The sequence below is a fragment of the Leptonychotes weddellii genome, chromosome 2 (genome assembly GCF_054177405.1).
Source record: "Leptonychotes weddellii isolate Sample4059 chromosome 2, ASM5417740v2, whole genome shotgun sequence".
Lineage (NCBI taxonomy): Eukaryota > Metazoa > Chordata > Mammalia > Carnivora > Phocidae > Leptonychotes > Leptonychotes weddellii.
Window position 1 is genome coordinate 80487606 of NC_138370.1, and position 10766 is coordinate 80498371.

Sequence of the window (10766 nt, forward strand, 5' to 3'; positions counted from 1 at the left end):
AGGGATTAGAAATCTGAATTGAGAACCTAGAATTTTTTTCTTAAAATGACCCTTGGCGGTAATCATATAAATGCATTTAGTTAAGTTGAAATAAAATGTTCACATAGTATTCTTTGGCATTGTAGTCCAGATAGAATGCTAAATTCTTTTTTAATTTATTTTGTACAATCATACCCAAGTTATTTCATATGTTTTTTGCAATTACTCCTTTTTAAAATTTCCACTCTTTCTTGAATGGCTGCCAAACTAAAATTCCTATATTTATTTTAAAGTAGATATTTTTATTTTTACATGTTAAAAATTTGAATACCTATAATAGTAATATTAATTATTAGAAATAACCCTGAATGCATTATATAAAAAAACCACTAAAGCAATTTTTTATAAATGTAGTATAGGTTCTGGAAACACTGACCGTATTTTTAAAAATTCAAATGGCAAGCACTATTAGCATAGATATATTTGGGTAAATATCAGATAAATTTTAAACTGCGTATTTGTATGTATGTGCGTGTGTATTCTGGGTTTTTTTAATTTGATATATTTAAATAAGGGATTATGATGATTTTTTTATTGTATTGTAACTTTCCCTTCTTATATTTATGACTAAGGCTCAATTTTTTAAAAAATAGAATTCCTAGGAATAAGAGTCTATAACTATAAAATAGCAATAAATTGTAAATCAAGTGTAAATTTATTATGCTTGTTATATTTCCTTTTGAGTTGTTAGACTAAATAGACAAAGTGAAAAAAATCACTGTTTACATAAATTATTTTAAAGTATTTTAACAAATGGCAGAAAAACTGGTAATCGCTGCAAAATAGAAACTTGACTATATAAGCAGTATTTACTATCAAAAAAGCCATGGGAATAATTAGTAAAGGTAGTAGTATCTGCTGTTCCTGAGTTTGGTCAGTTTCTTATATAGAATCAGTACGTTTCTAGAGAAAGCTTGTTTTGTTTTAAGTAGTGCAGAAAAGAAATGCAAGTGTTCAGTGCAGGGATGAAGCCTTACGGATCTTACAATTGAAATGGAAAGCTCCACGGTGGTGGTGTCTCCAAGAGGCTAAAGCAGCCAATAAAGGCAACAAACTGGCAAACTGTTTTTCAATTAATCTCCTTAGCAAGTTAGTTTTTCTTAAAACAACAACAACAACAAACAGACAACAACAACAACAAAAACATGTCAGTTTGATACCCAGGGTGGGTGTATGTTGCATTTGAGTTCCCTTTCTTCTTAGATTAACCCACTGAAGATGGCATGTAAGCTCTTATGTATTGCATTAAACTTCCATCATTTCCAAATCTTCAGTAAACTATTGTCAAAGTTATAGCTTGGTCTCAGAGGAATTAGCAGAGGACTTTTGTCTACACCAGGGATGAAACAGGAAAAGGAAGGTCAGGAACTTCAGGGCCAGTCCCCCCAGAAAGAAAAGTAACTGATGTCTGGAAGTCCAAAGCCAGAAAAAAGAAATCAACATGCAGGAAAAATTGGGGACAAGGAAATATCCCCCAAAGATTCCAGAAACACCTGGTTTTTTTATAAATGTTCATTCTCAAATTTCAAAAATGGCTGGTTCATTTTATGGTCACTATCATACAGTTAACTTTGTTTGGTTTCCATTGAAGGTAACTAAAAGCTTGAATTTCCCATGAAGAACTATATAATAGACATTTTTACTGTTACCAGTAAGTATAAAATACTTTCAGTCATTAATTACTAATCAGAGTGTTATATATTTATTTGATATAATTAAATAAAGAAAGTTATTCCATAGCAAAGAGGTGGTGCTCTTTTAAACCACCTTTCATTGATGTCCTTTTGCAAGAATTATGAGTATGTGGCTACAAAGGAATGTCTATTTACAGGAAGCTTGTCTCTGGAGTTACCTGCACGTATAAAACCTAGGAAAAACATCTGTGAAAGGCAAGACTCATTTGCTTCCTAATAAAAGTTACCCTTGGGAAGGTCATTCAGTCTACACGATCTTTCACTGCCACTGCACACTTCAGAGGGAAGAAAATAAGAACATCAAAGTCTTACTATTTTATAAATAACTTTGCCAGTTACCAGTTTAAGACCTTTTTAAAAATGCACAGTCAGCAATATAGTTGTAAAAGGTAAAAGGACCTGAAAGTCAACGCCCCCACTGTGCCTTCTACCTTCATGCTGACTATGGACAGTGAGTTGCTTGAAGAGAAAAATCAGAAACTGAGAGCAGAGCAGAGACTCCCACTCCCCCTGCTTGTGTTCCCTCTCTTGCTGTCTCTCTCTCTGTGTCAAATAAATAAGTAAAATTTTAAAAATAAATAAATGATTTTAAAAAATAAAGTCATTCAGGCCAATTGACTCCAGGTTGGCTGGCAGTGTGGTGACACATGTGACAGCTAGAACATGCTCACACCCAGAGCCCACCTCTGCTGCCTTCCCCTGCAAGATGATTTCTCCAAATACAGGGGATATCGTATCAGTTGATAATCTGATTTTTTTGTGTTGTCATATAGAGGAATCAACCAGGGAAAAGGCACCCAAAACCAAAATTTAGACTAACAATGGATCTATTTAATCTTAATAGAAGAAAAAAGTCCATTTAGGGTTTCATGGCAACATAGGAACTCATTCCAAAATCTCCCATTTAGGATTAATAATAAAATACCCAGTAATATTGAAGCAAATTAGTTACACAGTTTTGCTTTTCCTGCTCCCCAAGAACTGGCAGTCTGCTGCTGTATCATTTTTTATTCTCCAACACCTTTTGAACAAAAAGTCGAAGTGAGAGTATGGTTGTTTTGAGTGTCTCAATTCAGTTCAACAAATACTTATTTAATGTCTGCTATGTGGCAGATACTGTGTCAGGCACTATAGCAATGGAATGAAAAACAAATGATTATAACTCTCCCATACTAGCTTGGTTCTAAGCAAAAGCAGAGGAAGAGAAACACACAAACAGAGTAAGTTCCGTACAAGGTCTTGGACGCAAAGAGAAGGGTATGCTGAGCTGTAGCAGCTGGAGAAGAGACTCTTAATGCAGCCTGGGACTGGGTACTCACTTTCTCTCTCCCTCTCTCTCTCTCCACACACACACACACACACACACACACACACACACACACACACACACACAGCAGAAACATCCTTAGCTCTCTATAACTAAGGGAATACTGAAAACTTCTGTTGGCAGGACTCCTGCAGAATTTAAAAATCATTGTATAAAGCACTGATTTTGTGGGTGCATTTCAGCCTGATGTCTCACTGACTTCAGTGGTCCTCTAATTAGTGTGAGTCGCAGGATCCTGTTGTGAACATTTGGGCTTCCTTGGCCACATCTCCATGGCTGACCAGTCCCTGCTCTGCCCTGTAGCGTGGGACAACTGTTCACTGGTTTTCCCAGGTTCTGAGATCAGTGAGGACCGAATGGTGGAAGAAGGGAGAAACCAGAGTGTCTCTCTCTCTCTCTCTTCTATTATGTGTCCATCTGTCCTGCTCAGGTTACCTCTCTGGGCAGCTCCCCAGTCCCGGCACCTCAGAGTCTCCTCCTTGTGTCTTTCCCGCCAAGAAGGGATGGGGTTTTCTGCCGTGGTTGACTTTTGTCTGCGTTGCTCCGACATCTCTTTTGCTATTGAGCATCAAACCAACCTTTGCCTACAATGTACTATGTTTTAAATACTCAAAGTAGTTTTTGTTTTGTGGATTCAACCCTGACTGACCATGCTTCCTGGATACTGTACCACACTAAAGAGTTGAATTAAAGGGTCTTCAGGGGTGTGTTGATCCATTTTCATTTACCCTGAATCATCCCAGTCAGGTGTACTATAATGACGATGATAAATGCGGAACATTAATTGTGTTGTAATTAACTTCCATGCATTTTACACGTATTATTTTATTTAGTCCTTTCAAGAACTCTAGTAGAAGGTCAGCAGGATCATTTTCCTAGTTCACAAATAAAGAAACAGATGTAGAAAGTTACTGTGACTTGTCCAAAGCTACCTTGTCAACAGCAGAACCAGAATTACATCTGGCCTCTAAACTCTACTGATACCACTTGATGTAGGAGCCAGGCATCATTTCAGCGTCATGCCCTTTTCCTCCCCTCTGAGCTGTAGATTCCATTTGTTATTTGCTACTTTAAATATTATACATTCTGGGAAATCAAATACTTAACTTGTTAGAATTAAATCTATAATATGGACAAACACAATCCATGTTAGAGTTACAGATATTCTTATGAATACAGCATTCAAGCTTTAATTTATGAACAGGAGGATTATTTTAGTTTATAAAAGCTTTTCATTGCTTACTTGCTGATTGTCTGCTGTGTTGTGATCTGTAAAGCTTGTTTGATACTTGAGTTTCTAGCATCCAAATTATTTCTACACACATAGGAACTTTGCTAAATTTTGATCTCTTTGAAGGTAAAATTATATTTTATTAAGCTCTGCACTCCCAGTCCGTAGTTCCAGATCCAAGTTTTTGGAGACACTCCATAAATGTGATTTGTTACAGCAATTGGATGAGTATATGTGCAAGTAGATATGTATAAGGAGATATATGTGTTTAAGGCTCTAAAATAAATACACGAGTATAAGTACCTCTAAAATAAATACCCTCAGATTACACAGAATAAATCTGCCATAACTTAAGAATTATCCCATATTACATATGCGATCCTGCAGTATGCAACTGAAATGTAATTTATTAATCAACTCTTTGAGTAGAAGGAATAAACCCAGAAGTAGTTATACTTTGGTCACATTTTAATTAGGGCTTGCTCCTCACATTGATCAATAGTCAATTTTGACTTCTGGCCTTGCAGGGCAGACTGAATACACAAGTGTTTCTCCAGAATCTTCTAAAACCTCATTAAAATGGCAGCAAAGAGGTTAAAAAACTAGATCAAATCCAAGGGAAAAGAGAACAAGATAGGATACTATAGCAGATAAAAGCTGCCAACTGTATTTTGTAAGCTGAAAAGTTGCTAAAGAATTAGACTAGTTACATGAGAAAAACTGAAACTAGCCTGCAATGGGGTAGGGCAACAAAAGCAGGCTGACTCATCCTGCATAGTAATGCAAAGAGTCAACTTTTGGAGAAATCAGACACCTCACAAGGTAGGAAGTCTGTATGGAACTGGTTATAGGAAAGATTGTTGGAAAGTTTATATGACAGGCAATTACATTCTCAGATGCTCCCCCACCCAGTATGAGTAAACAGACAATAATCTCTTTCCACTTTGGTGAAAGACTAGCAGTTTACTTCCTAGAAATATCGAACCATACAGTTTATAATCTTAGAGAGCCCCAGTATCGTTAAGAATGGTGGTAAATAATTTCATCCAGAAAATACTGAAATTTATTTTCAATAAATTGTGAATTGTGGGACCCCCCCCACTAAATGAGAAAAACCAGGTTTTTAATCCTAGTAGGAGTTTGAAGGACTCCCACCCTTTTGCAACTCATCTGTCCAAAACAAAGTCCCATAAAAAACTAGTTTTCCTAGTGAAAAAAACAGATTCCCCTCTGAGTACACTTGTAGGGAGATCTGCCAGTCAACAAACACCACATATTCATATAGAACTTCCATATTAATGCTCTGATAGCAAATATGAATAAACTATAAGAAATATCCTGACTTCGAGAAAAGCCACTTACAGATATCATAGAGCCAAAACAAACTAACAAGAACATAAAAAGCTTAAAGGATAATGTAAAGAGCAAGGGGGAAAAAAACATCAAAATTCTAGATTTAATATCTTTAAATGCAAAGGGAAGACAGTGTACCAGTAAAATAAAACCAGGATGCTATAAAAGGAGCATTCAGAAAACAAATAAAACACTCTTGAATTAAACCTGTGACAGTAGAATTAAATAAAAAAAAAAAAGCACAAAACTTTCTAAGGGAGAATTGAATGAAAAACCTTCCCCTAAAAAGAGCATAAAAGACAAAGAGATGAAAACGTAAAGAAAAAAGCTGACATTACTGAATCAACTCGAGTTCATTTCCTGAATAATAAGAGTCCCAAAAAAAGGGGGGAAAAGGAATATGACAAGGTAGAATTATCACAGAAATAATAGAAATAAACATTCCAAACCTTAAGAACATGAGGCTCCAAGTTAAAAAGGCCAACTAAATCTTAATTTAATGAATGAAAAAAGACTCATTCTAAGGCTCATAACTGTGAAATGTCAGAATACTAAGGATACAGAAGAGATTCTAAACACATCAGAGAGCAAAAGCAAGTCATTTATAATTGATCAAGACTCAGAACAGTATCAGAATTCTTAAAACATCGTTAAAAGCTGGAGTAATGCCTTCTAAGTAAAAAATGTATGTTGGTTTGAACTGGGTGGAGGGAGAGGGTAGAATTCTTTATCCTGCCAAATTAGAGATCATTGTACATTTCAATGATTTTCTACATATTTTTTACTTCCAAGTACCATTCTTAAGAAGGTACTGTAGAATAGTAGAGAGTTTGGCCTTGCTCAGAGAATGGTCTGGCTTTTGTCCTTGGTATTTTATGCCTAACAGGAATGTCTGTGTTTACCTGCTGACCTTGGGTCATGCCAGAAAGTCTAACAGTGTGAATGAGGGTGAGGGCTGGCCATACTGGGAAGACAAATAATGCAGTGTAGGGTAAGGATTTTGGGTCACATATCAATCAACCTGGAGACTGCGATCAACTATGTGTGCAGTCAATCCCTCAATCATGCCAATGGAATGGAACTCCAATACAAGCAGAACACCAAAGCTCAGGGCAGCTTCCTTGGTTGGCAATATTTCATATGTATTGTCACACGTGGATGCCTGGAAACTGATGTGTCCTGACTCCACAGGGAGAGGATAGGAAGTTCTGGTACTTCCCCAAACTCCCCCATGTGTTTCCTCCCTTGGCTAATCTCTGTTTCTTTCCCTGTAATAAATCATCGCCATGAGTGAAAGAGCTTTCAGTGATTTTGTGAGTCCTCCTAGCAAATTATCAAAACTGGGGTGGTTTTGTAAAATTTCCACACTTGTAATTGGGGTGAGAAGTGAGGGTGGTAGCCTATGCTCCCTCTAAATTTTCTAGTTGGTTCTCTAACTATTCCAAATATGCTCCACCAAATGAAGGAATAGATTCGGAAACAGTACATGTTGGGATCCTAGAAATGAGGCTCATAACAGAGGAGAGTGAAATTCTCAGGATGACAAAGAAGAGATATCCCATGATGGCAGCTGTGCAGAGAAAGTCTTGTAAGCAGCCAGATTGGAACAGGAGGGCAGAGAGCTCCATAAGTTCATTAAGGAAAAGAAGGAGGGAGGGAAGAGACTCTGGGGATTTTCTAAATGAGGGCACTAATGCAAGATCCCAACAGGACAGTGTTAGGTAGGAACACGGGCTTGATTTTTCCATTTCTCAAGCTGGAAATACAGATTTATACATGAGAACTTTGATATTTTATGTGGAAAAGCCCCATTTTTAAATATTGACAAATTCAAACATTTTATTGTGTAAACATGACAAACCTGTGGGCTGAATTCCACCAACATGCCACCAGTTTACAGCTTTGCTCTACAGAACTTTTTTCCCCCAGATCTGGCAGTGTTTTATGCCAAAAGAAAGGCTCGGATGATGCTCTGTATTTATTGCTAATTCATTTATTTTATTTTATTAATTCTTTTCAACATCATTTCTCATGATCACAAAATTTTTTATTATTTTTTTAATTGTCACAAATGACTCAGAACCCTTGATCTCCTAGGTTCAATCAATGCTAAATGTTCATTTACTAGTTTAGTCTCCAGACATGTGAGGGTACATACTAAGAGATTCTCGAGTGAGAAGTCAGCTGCCAGGTTTGAGTTGAAGAGCTTCACAGACATTGTTAGATGGAAGATATCAGATGTTGTTGGTACCATTAGGAAAAGACCAAAGCCTCTCTGGTCTTGCAGCTTTCCATGGTGAGGATAGTTCCCCAGGAACCAATCCTCTCAGGGACCTCCTGCAAAATGGTGCTCCAGGTTCAAAGTATTGCTGGAGTCCTTGAGAAGTCAGAGCTCCTTCAAAGCATATCTAGAATGGAACCATTCTCACTACTTCCATCACTCCCCAGCCCCCTCTACTCCAGCGTACATCTGTCACCCAGATAATTGCAATAGAACTTCAAACTGGTCATCTGCTTCCATTTTTGTCTCCCTCAATCTGTTCTCACCACAGGACCAAGAGTTTTCCTTTAAAAATATAAGTCGGATGATGTCGATTATCCGCTCGAAGTTGTCCAGTGTCTTCGTCTCACTCAGAGTAAAAGCCAATGTAATCATGTCATCTATAGCCTCTGTTCCCTCCCCACCATCCCCCTGCTCTCTCCTCACTCATTCTGCTTTTAGTCAAATTGACCTTTGTGGTAGGCTGAAAAATGTCCCCCTCCCAAAAGTTATGCACCTCAAATCATCGGAACTTGTGAATTTTACCTTATAGGGTAAAAGAGGTGATTAAGGGTCATGGGAGGATCTGCTTATCCTGGATTTTCTGCGAGGGCCATAAATGCAAATCTGTATGTGAAAAGGCCACGTGAAGACAGAGACAGAGAATGGAGAGATCTGGCCACAAAGTGTGGCCACCGGAATCTGGAAAAAGCAGGGAAGAGAATCTCCCCTGGATTCTCCAGACAGAGTGTGGTCCAGCACCTTTATTTCAGAATTCCAGCCTCCAGACTGCGAGAGAATTAATTTCTGTTATTTTAAGCTACCACATTGGTGGTCATTTGTTACAGCACCCAGGAGACTAATACTGCTGTTTTAGTCATATGGTCTCTGCTTTCTTTGAAGGACTTTAGACACACTCCAGGCCCAGGAAAGTTACAGCTCAGTTCTTTCTGATTGAAATATTCTTCTCCCGGATATCCAAATGGCCTCTCCAGTTCTGTCCTGAAGTACCACTTGCCTGCACTGTCCAACACTGCGATCACCCTGTCCAGCACTGCGATCCCCAGCACTCCTGTCCTGCACTTTACTTCTTCCCACAGCACTTACTTAATACACTTCGTGTCACTTACAAATGTGTTTATGATCTGTCTCCCTCCATTACCATGAAAACATAAACTCAATGAGGGGAGGGGCCTGGGGCTGCTCCATTTGCCCTGGGTCTCCAGCACTTGTATCAGTGCCTATGGCATGCAAAGCACTCAAGATATATTTAAGGAATGCACACATGCATGAGAGAATGGAGGGACCAGGCAGAGACCCAGAATCCTGATCACAGTGTAATCATTTTTGCTTCTGAATTAGGCCACTGTGTTAAGATGTATACTTCCTTTTGTGACCTAACTAAACTTTCTTTTCTTTTAACATAGTTTTCATTCCCTTAACAGTCTTTTGTATATGTGTGATTTAATTCAAATAAAATGTTAACTCTTTTATTATGAATTGTCTTATTTTATTATTCTTAAATTTGTTTTGCATTTTCTCTACTATATGCACATTTTATTTTTAATCTACTTTTCATTGATCAATGCATCCTTCTTTAGTCCTTTACCTCTTTCTTTCATCTATTACTAATTTTATTTTACCTCCTTAGTTACATCTTATCCAAATTGATCATGATACAGCAGTTAAGAGCTTAGCCTCTGGAATCACTGTATCCAGGTTTGAATCCCCCCTTTGATATTCAGTAGATGTAAGGCTTTGGGAAACTTACCTAATTTTCCTGTCTGTCAAATGGTAACAATAATAATCCCTCACACACAGGATTCTTATACAAATTAAAGATCTGAGTATATTTTAAGTTTATCTAACAGTGTCTGGCTTAGAGTAACCCTCAAAAAGGGATTTTTACGTCCCAAAGGTATTTTCATGACATGATTTTCATGTCTGACTTTTCCTTATTTATTTTATTATGACAAGCAGACAGCAGAGGCATAAATTAAATATTAGAATCATCAAATTTTTAAAAGGCCAATTTATTTTAGGTATTTTTAAATGTAAATTACTCATCAACAGCACATCTCCACATCTACCTTCATTCCTACAATGTGGTCTGTAAGCTCAGGTTGGTATACTAACACCAGCACATGGATTGGGAGGTAGGATCAACATTAAGTTGTCAAAACAGCAACATCTGTATTGTGTGTTCCATAATAAAGAAGGGGGGGAAGCAATTTAAATCATGAAGTAAACTGCCCTAAAGGCTAAAATTGGGGCCAACTTAATAAGCCCACTATGGTTTGTGAAATATTTCTGTTCTCTCTGACAGTCTACAGTAAAAACCTGTGGTAGGTTTTCAATTGGATAAAAAGAAAAACAGAGTATATTGGAATGAGGCCACATTTATCTAAATCAGCAGAGACATTTCCTACAGCAGTGACCTTCACTGTGTTTTGAGGACTACAACAGCACTGAGAAACATTTTTTTTTCTTTAAATACATAAAATACTCTGAAAGAATTTCTGTTTAGGTTTTTTTTTTTCTTCTTATGATCAAGTGTTCGAGACCTCATTATAAGGATTTCATATGTTTGATGTTACTATACATTTCTCTCCACCACCATGAGTGAATCTTACATTTTACAGAAATGCTAAAATTCTCCTAGAAATGTCATATTCCTTCCCTTGATGATCATCACTCAGAACAAGAGCTTTTTAAAAACCCATTGTGCTGACATCTATGGAGAGGAATATTTTTAAGATGACTGGAATCAATCAACATAATGGAAAATCTAATGTTTAACATCTGTATAAATACTTAGATATGGGACAAAGTGAAGAGTCTGGGTAAACTAAATTCTTTTCT